Source organism: Pollicipes pollicipes, unplaced genomic scaffold (genome assembly GCF_011947565.3).
Source record: "Pollicipes pollicipes isolate AB1234 unplaced genomic scaffold, Ppol_2.1 Scaffold_7224;HRSCAF=8568_pilon_pilon_pilon, whole genome shotgun sequence".
In the NCBI taxonomy this organism is placed as follows: domain Eukaryota; kingdom Metazoa; phylum Arthropoda; class Thecostraca; order Pollicipedomorpha; family Pollicipedidae; genus Pollicipes; species Pollicipes pollicipes.
The window spans coordinates 30,798-44,059 of NW_023597031.1; positions in this window are offsets into that span (position 1 = coordinate 30,798).

A 13,262-nucleotide genomic window follows, 5' to 3' on the forward strand; every position below is an offset into this window, starting at 1 on the left:
CAGGGTCCGGCTGACGGCCGGGTCCCGTCAGGGTCTGGCTGGCGGCCGGGTTCCGTCAGGGTCCGGCTGGCGGCCGGTCTCTGTCAGAGTCCGGCTGACGGCCGGGTTCCGGTCAGCATCCCTCCGCACTCGTCGCGGAGCGGGCGGACAGCGGCCGCGACAGCGCCCCGCCGGAGCGGCGCCCACCCTATCTCGGTGAGACGATCACACCTCACCGGGCGGCCGCCAGAACCCCGAGTGCCGCCCATCACTCATGTGTGACGTCAGACTCGGGCGTGACGTCAGTCCCTTGATGTCGGTCATCGCTCAGGTGTGCGCAGATCCGGAGGCCAATTTTACCTGATTACCATTATCATGCTGGCGCCCTACCGGGCCGCCGCGTCAGGCTGTACAAGCGGTGGGAGGGGCGGGGAAGGGGGGGATAATTAAAGCGGACGGTCTGCGCGCGGGGCAGGCCCGCTAATTGGCTCGGTCGGCCGGCCCGACTGCTGGTAATCTGAGGCGGGGTTGGTCCCGGGGCCGCGTATGGTCGCTGGCAACTGCGCAGGACGTCACGTCGCCATTGTAGATCGGGTCAGCCGGAGGGGAGGGGACGGGTCATCGCAGCTGGGGACCGCATCTGCCGCGGCCGGCTGACCGTTCCCGCCGGTCTCAGGCTGACCGTTCCCGCCGGTCTCAGGCTGACTATTCCCGCCAGTTTCAGGCTGACCGTTCCCGCCGGTCTCAGGCTGACTATTCCCGCCAGTTTCAGGCTGACCGTTCCCGCCGGTCTCAGGCTGACTATTCCCGCCAGTTTCAGGCTAACCGTTCCCGCCGGTCTCAGGCTGACTATTCCCGCCAGTTTCAGGCTGACCGTTCCCGCCGGTCTCAGGCTGACTATTCCCGCCAGTTTCAGGCTGACCGTTCCCGCCGGTCCCAGCCAGGGTCCGGCTGAGGCACGTGGCCACACTCCGGTTTCAGCTACGGTACCGGGTCCGTCCGCTCGCGCGCTCCAGCAGTCGGCTTGTGCCGTATCCGGCCGCATAATAAGCGCAATCAGCATAAATGGGCGTAATCAGCATAAATACGTGCTCTCGCCGCCTAACGGGTGCGGCCCAGCGTGAGCTGATAGCGCAACACGCCCCGCGCGCGCACGAATCAGACAAATAGCGCACTGGCTCTGTCTGAGGTTAGCTTAGTACTTCCCATGCGAGCATCAGGCGGGCCGGCGAATGAAAAACGTGCTCGCGTGATCGGTCTGCCATTGGCCGTTTTTTCTGCCTCTCCCGCCCGCTCATTCCCTTACGACGGTACAACACGCAGAGATCGAGCCTGGATTAGCGGAGTTAATTAAAACCTCGGCCCGCACGGCCGGCTCAAAAAGCCGACTTCGCCGCGATTTGTCAGCACACCTGTCACCGACACTCGAGGCCGCAAGGCAGCCGGGGCCGTGCCGCGCCAGCATGCATATTCATCCGCGCCTGCCATGATTTACATGTTATAATGGCGCGGCACTTTTCCTATGTCTAATAACCACCATGACGGTCGCGTGACGTTTTAATTTCCAGTTGGTTGGAGTATAAGTTGGCTGACAGTCGCCGCTGCCAGGCCCGGCGCAGTTAGCGGGCCATTACCCATTAAGGCGGGGAAGTGCACCCCAGGGCCGACCGGGGCTACCCACATCGGAGATAATGTCCGACATTACGGGTGTATGCTGTGGGCGTGCGTCGCGTCACAGCCCGCTGTCTGCCATAATACCCCATTTATCGAGGGAATGGACGACCAGTAAGCCGGCCTTTGAAAACGCCACATAAATTTTTATAACGTGTTCGACATAGCAGAATAATTTCGGTGGGGCCGCGTCGGCATGCAAATTTGCGCCGTTCATGCATAGTCAATACGGCCTGTGCGGGGATAATGAGCCGGGGGATGTCTCTCCGCCAGTGTCGCCGAGCTGCGTCTGCCCCGACGCTGTCTCTCCGCCAGTGTCGCCGAGCTGCGTCTGCCCCGACGCTGTCTCTCCGCCAGTGTCGCCGAGCTGCGTCTGCCCCGACGCTGTCTCTCCGCCAGAGTCGCCGAACTGCGTCTACCCTGACGCTGTCTCTCCGCCAGTGTCGCCGAGCTGCGTCTGTCCTGACGCTGTCTCTCCGCCAGTGTCGCCGAGCTGGGTCTGCCCTGACGCTGAGGACCTGCGCTCACAGACCAGTGTCAGATTTACAGTCGACCCGGGAGGATGTTGACAGTCGATCTGGGAGGATGGTAGTAGTCGTCGTCGTCAGAAGCACCCAGTTGCTGAGGCTTTATGGCGACGTTGCCATTCACCCTGGCAGGAAGGGCAGGCACGGCATGGAACCGGGGAGGATGGTTAGTCGACCCGGGAGGACGGAAACGGTCTACTCGGAAGGATGACAGCAATCAACCCGGGAGGGTGGAAGCAGTCGACCCGGGAAGACGGAAACGGTCTACTCGGAAGGATGACAGCAATCGACCCGGGAGGGTGGAAGCAGTCGACCCGGGAGGATGGAGGCGGTCGACCCGGGAGGACGGAAGCGGTCTACTCGGGAGGATGGCAGCAATCGACCCGGGAGGGTGGAAGCAGTCGACCCGGGAGGATGGAGGCGGTCGACCCGGGAGGGTGGAAGCGGTCTACTCGGGAGGATGGCAGCAATCGACCCGGGAGGGTGGAAGCAGTCGACCCGGGAGGCTGGAAGTGGTCGATCCGGGAGGATGGTATTAGTCGACCCGGGAGGATGGTATTAGTCGACCCGGTGGGATAGGGTTAGCCAACCAGGGAGGGTGGTAGCATCCGACCAGGGAGGATAGCTCCCGCGGCTGGCACTGGTCTGCCGCAGACAGAGCTATACAATGAACAGCTCCATGAAAGACAGCTCACATTGTGTTCGTCCACACGTCACATGAAAGGCCTGAAAGTGGCTGGCCAGGGACGGTGGTCTTCTTTTGAGGCGATACCAGAGAAACCGGGTAATGACGACATTCTAGAAATTCATTCGCAAGGAAAGGAAAACTGTGAACATTCTCAAGGACGTCGGCACGTATTTTTGGTTGTAGCGGATGATAACGGATGGTAGCGGAGCTAGCCATGGGTGATATAGACCAGCTCCGGACTTCGGAGGCTCTCAGTTATCCTTTCAATTCTTTGCCGTCCATTATGACTGTAAGATTGCTGCTTTGTGGATCCCTCCCACTGTTATGTTTCAGCTGGTGGTGCAGGCAAACATAATTTTGTGTACCGGTAAGGTGTTCGTGTTTTCGTACGTGCACTGCTAATATGGCACACGTCCACTTCGGTGGGCCAGTAAATATCCGGCTACGATAGTCATACAGGAAAAGGGCGTAACGATTCTGATATTTCAACAGGGCATGCTGCATTAGCACCATCGTGTTATTAAACTAGTCAAGTCGAGTACGGAGATTAAGAAAATTGCGCTGCAACGAAGAAAAAGCTTGAGCATCGCGGGCAATGTGAGAACTCTTGGTTCAGGTCCATGTTGGTTTGCTATCTTTAATCTTACACCTCATACGAACAATCCTGAAGGGGATTAAGGCAAACTTTTCCTGTTGTTGCCTATCTACTGACGCATCTCGTTACGTTGAGCATGATATTGAAATTTCATTTTGCCTGTCTGGGGTGTACTTGAAAACAAAACAAATGAGTGTTGTTTTTTGCCGCTTGCCGATTGTAAAAGAGATGTTAGATTCGCATTTGGCTGAAATACGTTGTGTTTGCCTAGCCTCACGATAGGAACGAAATGACATTTGAGAATAAGCTAAAAAGATCAGTCAAACAAACTGTGAGCCTTTTAAAATCTTAGCTACTTGCATTATCCAAGACTACTTTCTTTTCATTTTTATAAGAATATTCTGAAAGCAACGATCAAAGCCATCTATTTTTGTGTCTGGGGCACGTATCAACTTAAAGAAACTTTTCCAACCGTTCTTTTGCAAAATTTTGAGTTAATTCTGTCATGGAGTCGCTAGTCGCTGTCAAGCAGTCCGAGTGGTCAGCACATGCCCTGGCCTTTACAGGGTTCGAGGCTTCCTATTAAGAGAGGTCGTGCGCAGTGTGCTTGGTCTGCTGTTTGTGTCCGGTTTTCTATTTCCACTTCGCTATAACAGTTGTGTCAAGAACGTTTTGAATTTCGTGAGATAATCGGCACTTTTGCTCGCTTCACTAGAACGAGAGTGGATGCGTTCGCCAATTTCAGGTCACTCTCAGGCACGCGTTCTGAAAGTTTTGCGGGGCGCGTACCCCCACGTCCCACGTAGTCACCCCTGAATATTTCTATTTTTATTATTGATGTATCTGTTGCGACTCATCGCTCACAATAGCAGAACACGAAGTGTCATGCGGGAGAAAACTTGAGAATCACTAGGAGCAAAAGTAATTTGGGTGATTGATAGGTGAATTAACTTTGATATCGATGGATTAAAACTACGGAAGTTTTCAAGTGAACGAGCAAAGAACATTATACACATAGATAAGATAGTAGTAACAGCATTTTCCTCGGAGAAAAAAACAGGAAAATGGAGATATAGAAGATGCGTTGATGTTCCGGCACCAGGCCTTTATCAAAAAGAATAGCAGAAATAAATTCCAGATTGCTTGCTGATGATCTTTTTTATTTTTCAGGTTCTTTGTTTTTAAACAGTGAGTGATAGTTTTTACAGGACGTCAACATACAGGGGATTAAACAAGAACCAAATGCCAGCTATTACTACGATACAGTGTATATCTAAGATTTAGAATGCGCGAAAAATACGCGGATATGCAAATAACTCCAGGTGAACAGACGCCACGCATCACGCTCCATTCAAACATGCAAGCGAGTTGGGTTGAACAGGCATCCCACATCGCGCATTGATTATACATGCCAGCTATTTCAATTAAACAGCCATCGCACATCACGCGTCAAGCATCACCCACACATGTAACCGATTTGAAGCTAGCACACATCGCACATAAAGGCACATATCACGTTCGCACAACCAGCCATGATGAACCCTGTACGGTAAGGCTAGGTCGCCGACTTTTTATAAGAATAGACCCGCTTATTTTCCTGTCCGGGTGGTCCTGTGTCCTATAGATGACTTTGAGCTCTAAGCGGGGCATAGGGTCCATACCTCCCCGGATTTCAGCATGAGCGTGTTTTGCCAAACATGGCCACCGAAATGGGTATTCTCTGTTTTGTTTTTGGCGTATCGCGGGCGTTCATCATATCTCAAACGAATAGGGTGCATGAACTCCCCGAAATAGGCTATGTCCCTGCCATGTTTTCGACGCAGTTTACTGTAAAAACTGTGGTTCGCTGTTTGAAAAAAGCTGAAAAATATATTAAGATCATCCGCTGGCAATTTTGAATTCGCTTCGTGTGGCAGGACAAGGGCACTGTCCGCTGGCATGTGGCCAAAGAGGGTCAGCCTGGTCTGGAGCGGATGTGTCCGCGCACTGCGTGGCCTGCCAAAACCATGTCTGACACCAAGGCTGTGGGCAATATGACACAATGACCTTAATCGGCATATTTTGGGTGGCAAATTCAAGATGCACGCAACAAGCTCCACGTTGGCAGTGCCCTGAATCGAAAACAAGGACACAAAACATTCAAATATTTCATTTTCGACATCTGTGAGGGATTAGACGTTGGAACGGCGGTACTGGGTAGAAGGGAAGTAACAGAACTACGGCGGATTTGTGGGCAAAACGGCTTATTGATTAGAAGGGGCGTAACAGAACCACGTCGGAATAGCGGCCAAAATGGCTTACTGGGTAGAATTGGAGCAGCAGAACCACGGCGGAGCAGTGGCCAAAATGGCGTGCTGTGATTAAAAAGGGCAAGTGACTGGTGCCAGCCGCAGCGCAAGTCCGGCTGCTGCACGGCTACATACGGAATACAGGCAACAGCTGAGCCACATGCCACTCAGACGGACGTGCCCGGGCGGCGTCAGCAGTGTTTCTCGATGAGCCGTCCGCTTCCCACGACAGCTTTGGCACGCGCCCTGTGATGAATGACCTCGGACAGCGCGCTCCAAGGTCCGAGATTACGCACTTGCGTCCAGGTTACCGGGCACACCCGCTCTGGCATAGCAAGCAGCTTACAGACACTGTAAGCTCAAGATACCGAACTCAGCGAACCGCAGAGAGGAGTAGAGAACTGTGTAAAGAGTCTACCCACCTCACGTAAAAGAAACTACCTATCTCGTGTGCTCTTGTGACTTGCAGTTTAACTGCCGCAACATGAAGAAGACGGCAGTCTACTCCACTGCTGCTGAGCCATCGTGTGCTAGGATCCTGGGATCTGCGGCTGGTTCCAGTGCCGCGAATGACGAGCGCAAGCAAGCTAAGCCAGTCGGGATAACCAGAGCACCGGAACAGCCTGGACCTGGCAGCAGTCTGACACCGGCGTCATCAGACGGCAGGCGATACGGGACAAGCTGGGAGCCAGAGCGGGACAGGGCTGGGAGAGCCAGAGCGAGCCTGCTCTAAAATTGGAGCCAGTCGTGAACTACCACTACGCGGCTCCCCCCAGGTGAGACGTCCTCGTCACCGTCACCAGGTGCGCGGGCGGGAACATGCCGGCTTTGTTCATCACTCAACACATGCCAGACCCAGAGACGCACCAGAGACCTGTGCCGACGTGTCTTACGGGGACCGCCAGAGACCTGCACCGGCGTGTTTTACGGGGACCGCCAGAGACCTGTACCGGCGTGTCTTACGGGGACCGCCAGAGACCTGTACCGGCGTGTCTTACGGGGACCGCCAGAGACCTGTACCAGCGTGTCTTACGGGGATCACCGGCGGCCTGTACCGGCGTATCTCACAGGGACCAACGGCGGCCTGTACCAGCGTGTCTTACGGGGACCGCCGGCGGCCTGTACTGGCGTGTCTTACGGGGACCGCCAGAGACCTGTACCAGCGTGTCTTACGGGGACCGCCAGAGACCTGTACCAGCGTGTCTCACGGGGACCGCCAGAGACCTGTACCGGCGTGTCTTACGGGGACCGCCAGAGACCTGTACCGGCGTGTCTTACGGGGACCGCCAGAGACCTGTACCAGCGTGTCTTGCGGGGACCGCCGGCGGCCTGTACTGGCGTGTCTTACGGGGACCGCCGGCGGTCTGTACTGGCTTGTCCTACGGGGACCGCCGGCGGTCTATGCCATCGTGTCTTACGGGGACCGCCGGCGGCCTGTACCAGCGTGTCTTAAGGGGACCACCGGCGGCCTGCACCGGCGTGTCTTACGGGGACCGCCGGCGGCCTGTACCAGTCTGTCTCACGGGGACCACCGGCGGCCTGTACCGGCGTGTCTTACGGGGACCGCCGGCGGCCTGTACTGACACGTGTTCGGGGCGTCGCCTGCGCTGGCACCCGCGCGAGGCACGCGTTCGTCTCACGTGACGCCTTCGGAGCCTGCGGCGTATACAACAGAGGGTCTTTGTCATGGTAAGTTCGGCCGGGCGAGTGTTCGTCAGCAGGCTAACGGAACAGACAATGGGGACTGGCGAATGGTGAATGGAGCGCAGGGAGGGCGCCTGGTCGGGCCGCGCCGCCGCGTGCCCTACAGATGACGCTGTTGCCCACACGCCTGTGCACCTGAGCGACAGCCTCGCACCAAGTGGTCCTCCAGCCGGCATTGCGCTGTCTTTGCTTTGACGCCGTTGGCCGTGCCGCCGGCCGGGTGGGCCTGCGCAGGCGACAGCGAGCTACGTGTGCTCTGTTCCCCTCCCCCCCCCCCCCCCCTCCACGCTCTTGCGATCCAATTCAGAGTATGACATTAGCAACTATGCTACACCCACGTGTTGTTCAAAATCACAGTGGGCTCAGCATTTAAGATCTTTTCGGCTATTTTCTTGAAAATCTGATTACTGTGTTCGCTTCTTTTCGATGTTTGTTTAAACTTGCACCAAAGCTCATGATACAAAGAGTGACTTACACCAGGAAGATATAGAGTGTCATATTACATGGCATCGTCATAGTTATAGTTCTCGGGGTTCATCCTTTAATGCACATTTTTTAGGACGACGCTTTAAACAACGTCGATATAATTGCATGTTTGTAAACTCCAAGTTCTCTCAAGACTGTTGTAATGTGGATCTCATCCCTGCATACATCAGTTTTTGTAATACCGGTATAGCGCAAACGTACTACATACATATCACAATACAGACATAAGCATCGCTATATTACATATGCTCGTCATCAACAGGCAACAGTGTTCATCCGCGACACGCAAAATACTTAGTGTTTCTGCGCTCTCCGCCTTAATGGTGGCTCCTCATGCATATGAACGGCTTAACACACATTTGTCTGCTTTGTATTGATATATATATATATATATATATATATATATATATATATATATATACTGACACACATGTGTATGACTGGAATGAGCATAGCCTTTAGGAGTTTATTTTGATTGCTACTTTAGTTAGCAATATTATATCAAACAAAAATTGTGAACATTTTCACATCTAAGCGGTACTGAACTACCAGGGTTTTCCGACCATTGTAAGGTACAAGCGCCTACAGATGGCGAATGATGACTGGTTCTAGCGTCAGACGCTCCCTGTTCTAAATACTCGTGATTATGTACTTGAAGATAGCAGCTTTTTGTCTATATATCTGAAGGTGCAATGTAGCGCTGTTGCCTGACATGCTTACAGCCGCTGTTAACATCTTAACTGCACCTATAGTCGGATAAGTTGTTGGTGTTGCTGCTGATCTGAGTAAACATCAGCATAACATTGGGGCCAGCCAGTTGATATCATCAGGCGACAGTTGGATCTAGCTGAGGACTAGCGAGATCTTAACCGTGGGCTAGGGCAGTTACTGACTGCTACAAAGCCATGAAAAGGAGAAAAATTCGGATAGCGACCCTGAAAGGCAAAACCAACTGAGTGCATGCAATCTGACACTGTGTTCTTGTCCAAGTTGAATCGTGTTCCATACTGAGGCTGGCCATTCTTCCTGACGCTGACCGGCAACCAGTTAAGGACAAGGCAGCTGATCCAAGCTCTCACTAAAGGCTTGGCACGACAGGCGGCCTGGGGAGCGACCGGAGGCATCACGCTGCTCCGATTGAAGGGTGTCCGGGCTCGCCACGCCACTCTCACAGCCTCGGCTGGGCCGCCGCTCAACTCCAGTCGGTGAGCCGGACGGCAGGCTGACGTCCGGCGTCACTACTGCGGTGCCGTCACCGCTAGCGGGGCGTGACGTGTGCGTGACGGCGGCGGTGACAGCGGCCGGCCTGCCCCGCACTGTCGTCGCCACAGCCGCCCGGCCTGGCCCGCACTGTCGCCGCCAGAGTCGGTCGACCTGCCCCCGCACAGTCGTCGCAAGACTCGGCCGACCTGGTCCGCACTGTCGCCACCACAGCCCGCCCGGCCTGTCCCGCACAGTCGCCGCCAGAGTCGGCCCGACCTAGCCCGCACAGTCGCCGCCAGACTCGGCCTACCTGGCCCACACTGTCGCCGCCAGACTCGGCCAACCTGGCCCACACTGTCGCCGCCACAGTCGGCCGGCCTAGCCCTACTGTCGCCGCCAGACTCGGCCGACCTGGCTTACACTGTCGCCGCCACAGTCGGCCGGCATGCCCAGCACTGTCGCCGCCAGACTCGGCCGACCTGGCCCGCACTGTCGCCGTCACAGTCGGCCGGCATGCCCAGCACTGTCGCTGCCAGACTCGGCCGTTCTCGGCGTGCCGACCCCGGGAGCTGCCCGGGCGAGGTCGAAGCGGGGCATGCATAACACCGCGTCTGCAGCTACAACCTAACGGCGGAAGTAGCCCCCCCGATGGTCAGTCTCCCAGCTGGCATCCGCGCTGCGGCGCCCTCTGACGAACGCTGTTCGTCCTATCCTCAGCAGAAGGACAGGAGTCAGGAGCCCATCCTGTCTGCCGCCCTCTGATACTGTCTATTTTTCTGCGGGCTGACACGCAATGCTGGCTCTCGCAGAACGGCAGCCTAAATCGAACTGAGGCTCAGGGGAAAGTGAACAAAGTCCCGACTGAAACTGTCCGGGTAGTCGAATGGCATCGAATTGGATAGAATGGGATCTGCTGCACCGCAGATCTCATTTTCTGCCTCTACGCCGCTCTACCAAGACTCGGTCAAAGGAGCGTGGGTCTGGGCGTGCAAGAGCAGTGATGATCTGTTGTATGACGCAATATACTGCGCAAGCTGGTGCATACCCGTGGGTGTTATCGAGATATGTTCCGGGAACAAACAACCTTTGAACCAGATTCGAACTGACTGTTTTTTATTTGTGCGCTGCTGCAGGGTCTAAATTGGGTCAACTGAATCACCATTGACTCTTGACTCAAACAGGACTGTAGGGCCACGCAGACATGTGCTAGGTTCGCCTTGACGTGGGTTAAAATAGATTCTGATTCAAAACCCTTGCGTGCCGAATTACAAGATGGGTGAAACGAACTTTTTGGGAGGAGATTCAAGCCACCTCCCGATTCAGGTAATTTTGTTTGCGTTTATTCCTAATCTGACTTTGGTTTACGACTGAAGGGACTGCATCGTAAGTGGAATCGGCTAAAATCAATACAAAATGGGCAACATCCAAGAAAAACAACGTTCCAACTCTTCTAAACATGATATGATTAGTTCCAAGCCAACAGCTCTTTTCTAGATTCGGTCGCAAGCTGCGTTTAGACGCCCACTCACCTAATATTTTCACGGATGGAACAGCTGTTCGGGGAGACCAGAGGTGCGGGGTTCGATACCCCGGCCCGCCATTCCTGCCAGGATGAGAGGCAGGCGACGCCTCAGTAGCTGAGTGCGTCGTAAGGCCCGATGCCACAACTGTTCGGACTGTCGTCCTCATTCTGGTGTGTTGGTATGTACACAGCGTTTCGGCCGGTGACCGTACGGCTGACGGTGGTACACCTGAGTGGTAAGCTGGGGGCGATGGTAGGTAAACCTGAGTGTTTAGCAGCTTCCACTCCAGGTAGAAGAAATACTGAATGACGGACTAACCTTCGCAACCTCGGGCACCCGAATAAGCCACCTGGACGTCATAGCTCCCACAGCAGAGACCGCACTTGCAATCGGGAGAGAGAACAGAGTGTTGGCAACATGGACCTTGCTCATCAATCCAAGTGCAATCCACATTTCCAGACATTTGGTTCACGCGTATTCAGCGAGTGCTCATTACGTATAACGGAAGGCATTTGATCTCACCAGCGCTGACACATTCCCAGGAGCAACACTCAGCTCAGGGAAGTTTTGGTTTGCCGCGCTATCTGCACTTTAGTCTGGTTCGTTCAGTACGGATTACAGTCACGGCACGAATTACCATGTCGTCACCACGACGAGCGCGTTGTTAGCCAGCCGTGGGCGTTCTAAACAGGTCAGCTCCGTGATTATATCGATTTCCCCAGCAATAATTCCTATCACGAGCCCAGCAGCCGGCACCAGGCTTTGGCTTGTTGTTGTCTCCGTCCAAGGAGCATAGTGGCGCTCCGTGCGGTAGCGTCCGCCTGACACCTCTCTGTGTGTTGGCGACTCACGTGCGGGTCTGTTTCCGCCGCACCAGGCCGGCAGCAGCGCTGGCGGCGTGCTGGCTAGAGGCGGCGCGCACTGCCCTCTCCCTGGCGCACCGCGCGAGGGGTGAGGCGCCGCAGAACGCTACACACCCGTCGAGACAGCCCAGACCCGGCGCCCGACCGAAGGACGGCAGCGCGCGGCGGGTCGGTCTTGCCCAGCCGCAGCCGTTCGCTGGAGGTGCCAGCGCCGGCCTGCGTCCCTCACGCTAGGGCTGCCGGGCTCAGCAGGCGGCGAGTCGAGTCACATCACCACCAGACGTCTCTGAGCGCCTCCCGTTGACGGCTGCATCCTGGATCGTGAAGTGGGCTCGGTCTCACGGCCACACTTCACACGCCTGTGGCTTCCCCAACCGTCGGAGCCCCTGGCCGGCTCTGAAGCCGCTCCTTCCAATCCCAGAGCCACGCGCAACCCGCCGAAAAGAAACCGGCCGCTCCCATTCCTCGGCTACGAGTGGTAACGAAGCCAATTTTTGAATCAATAAGCGCCAAATTACAGCGTGCCAACATTCCGCGGATAATGTAACTTTTCCAGCGAGACGGCTGGCGTATACGGCGCCGACGCCGCGCACAAAATAAGCGGGCCCGCGTTGAGCGGTAATTACAGAGGCCACGCTGAGCGGGCGGGCAGCGGCCGGCGGCGCGGGGACGGGCGGCGCCGCGTCTAGACCGCCCGGCGGCACGGGGGCGGGCGACGCCCTGTCCAGACCGCCTGAGGGCGAGCAGACGCCGGCGGCACAGGGACGGGCGGCGCCCCGTCCAGACCGCCTGGGGGCGAGCAGACGCCGGCGGCGCGGGGACGGGCGGCGCCCTGTCCAGCCAGCCTGGGGGCGGGCAGCGGCCGGCGGCGCAGGGACGGGCGGCGCCCCGTCCAGACCGCCTGGAGGCGGACAGCGGCCGGTGGCGCAGGGAAGGGCGACGCCCGGTCCAGACCGCCTGGAGGCGGACAGCGGCCGGCGGCGCAGGGACGGGGCGGCGCCCGTCCAGACCGCCTGGGGGCGGGCAGCGGCCGGCGTCGCGGGGACGGGCGGCGCCCCGTCCAGACCGCATGTGGGCGGGCAGCCGCCGTCGGCGCGGGGACGGGCGGCGCCCCGTCCAGACCGCCTGGGGGCGGGCAGCCGCCGGCGGCGCGGGGACGGGCGGCGCCCCGTCCAGCCCGCCCGGGGCCGACTGCGGCCCGGCCTCTGGCTCATTACCACCACTAATGTGGCGGCGGCGGTCGGCTCACCGCCACGGTATCCGATCGGCCATGCCTTGCTGCACTGGTGAGGCGACGCTAATGCCGGGAATTTGGGGCGCCGGCCATACTGCCGTGACGCCGGCCGGACCCGCGTGTCGTCGTACCTCATGACATCGTCAGGGCGCAGGGTTCGGAATGTTGTAGCAATGCAACTGGGTTTTCATCCATGTTTCCGGTGTTGGATGTGCACTGTGTGAGCAGCATTTGTTTAAGTAAACGTGTTTGCATCAATGTTCCCTTTGTATAGTCTAGGTTTTACCGACGTCAGCCTAAGCTCACCTGATCTGTCTTGCACCGGACTGTGAAGTCAGCTGATCGCAGTTCTTTATCAAGGACAAATGATTTGAGTTAAAGCCCGTCGAGGGAGGAGAACAGTCGGCCGACAGGTAGGCAGCCTTGACCGGGGTTATTCGGGGCCTTTCAGCGCCGGGCATCGCTCGGAACGCACGCTGAACGGCGCGGCGGAACCTGGCC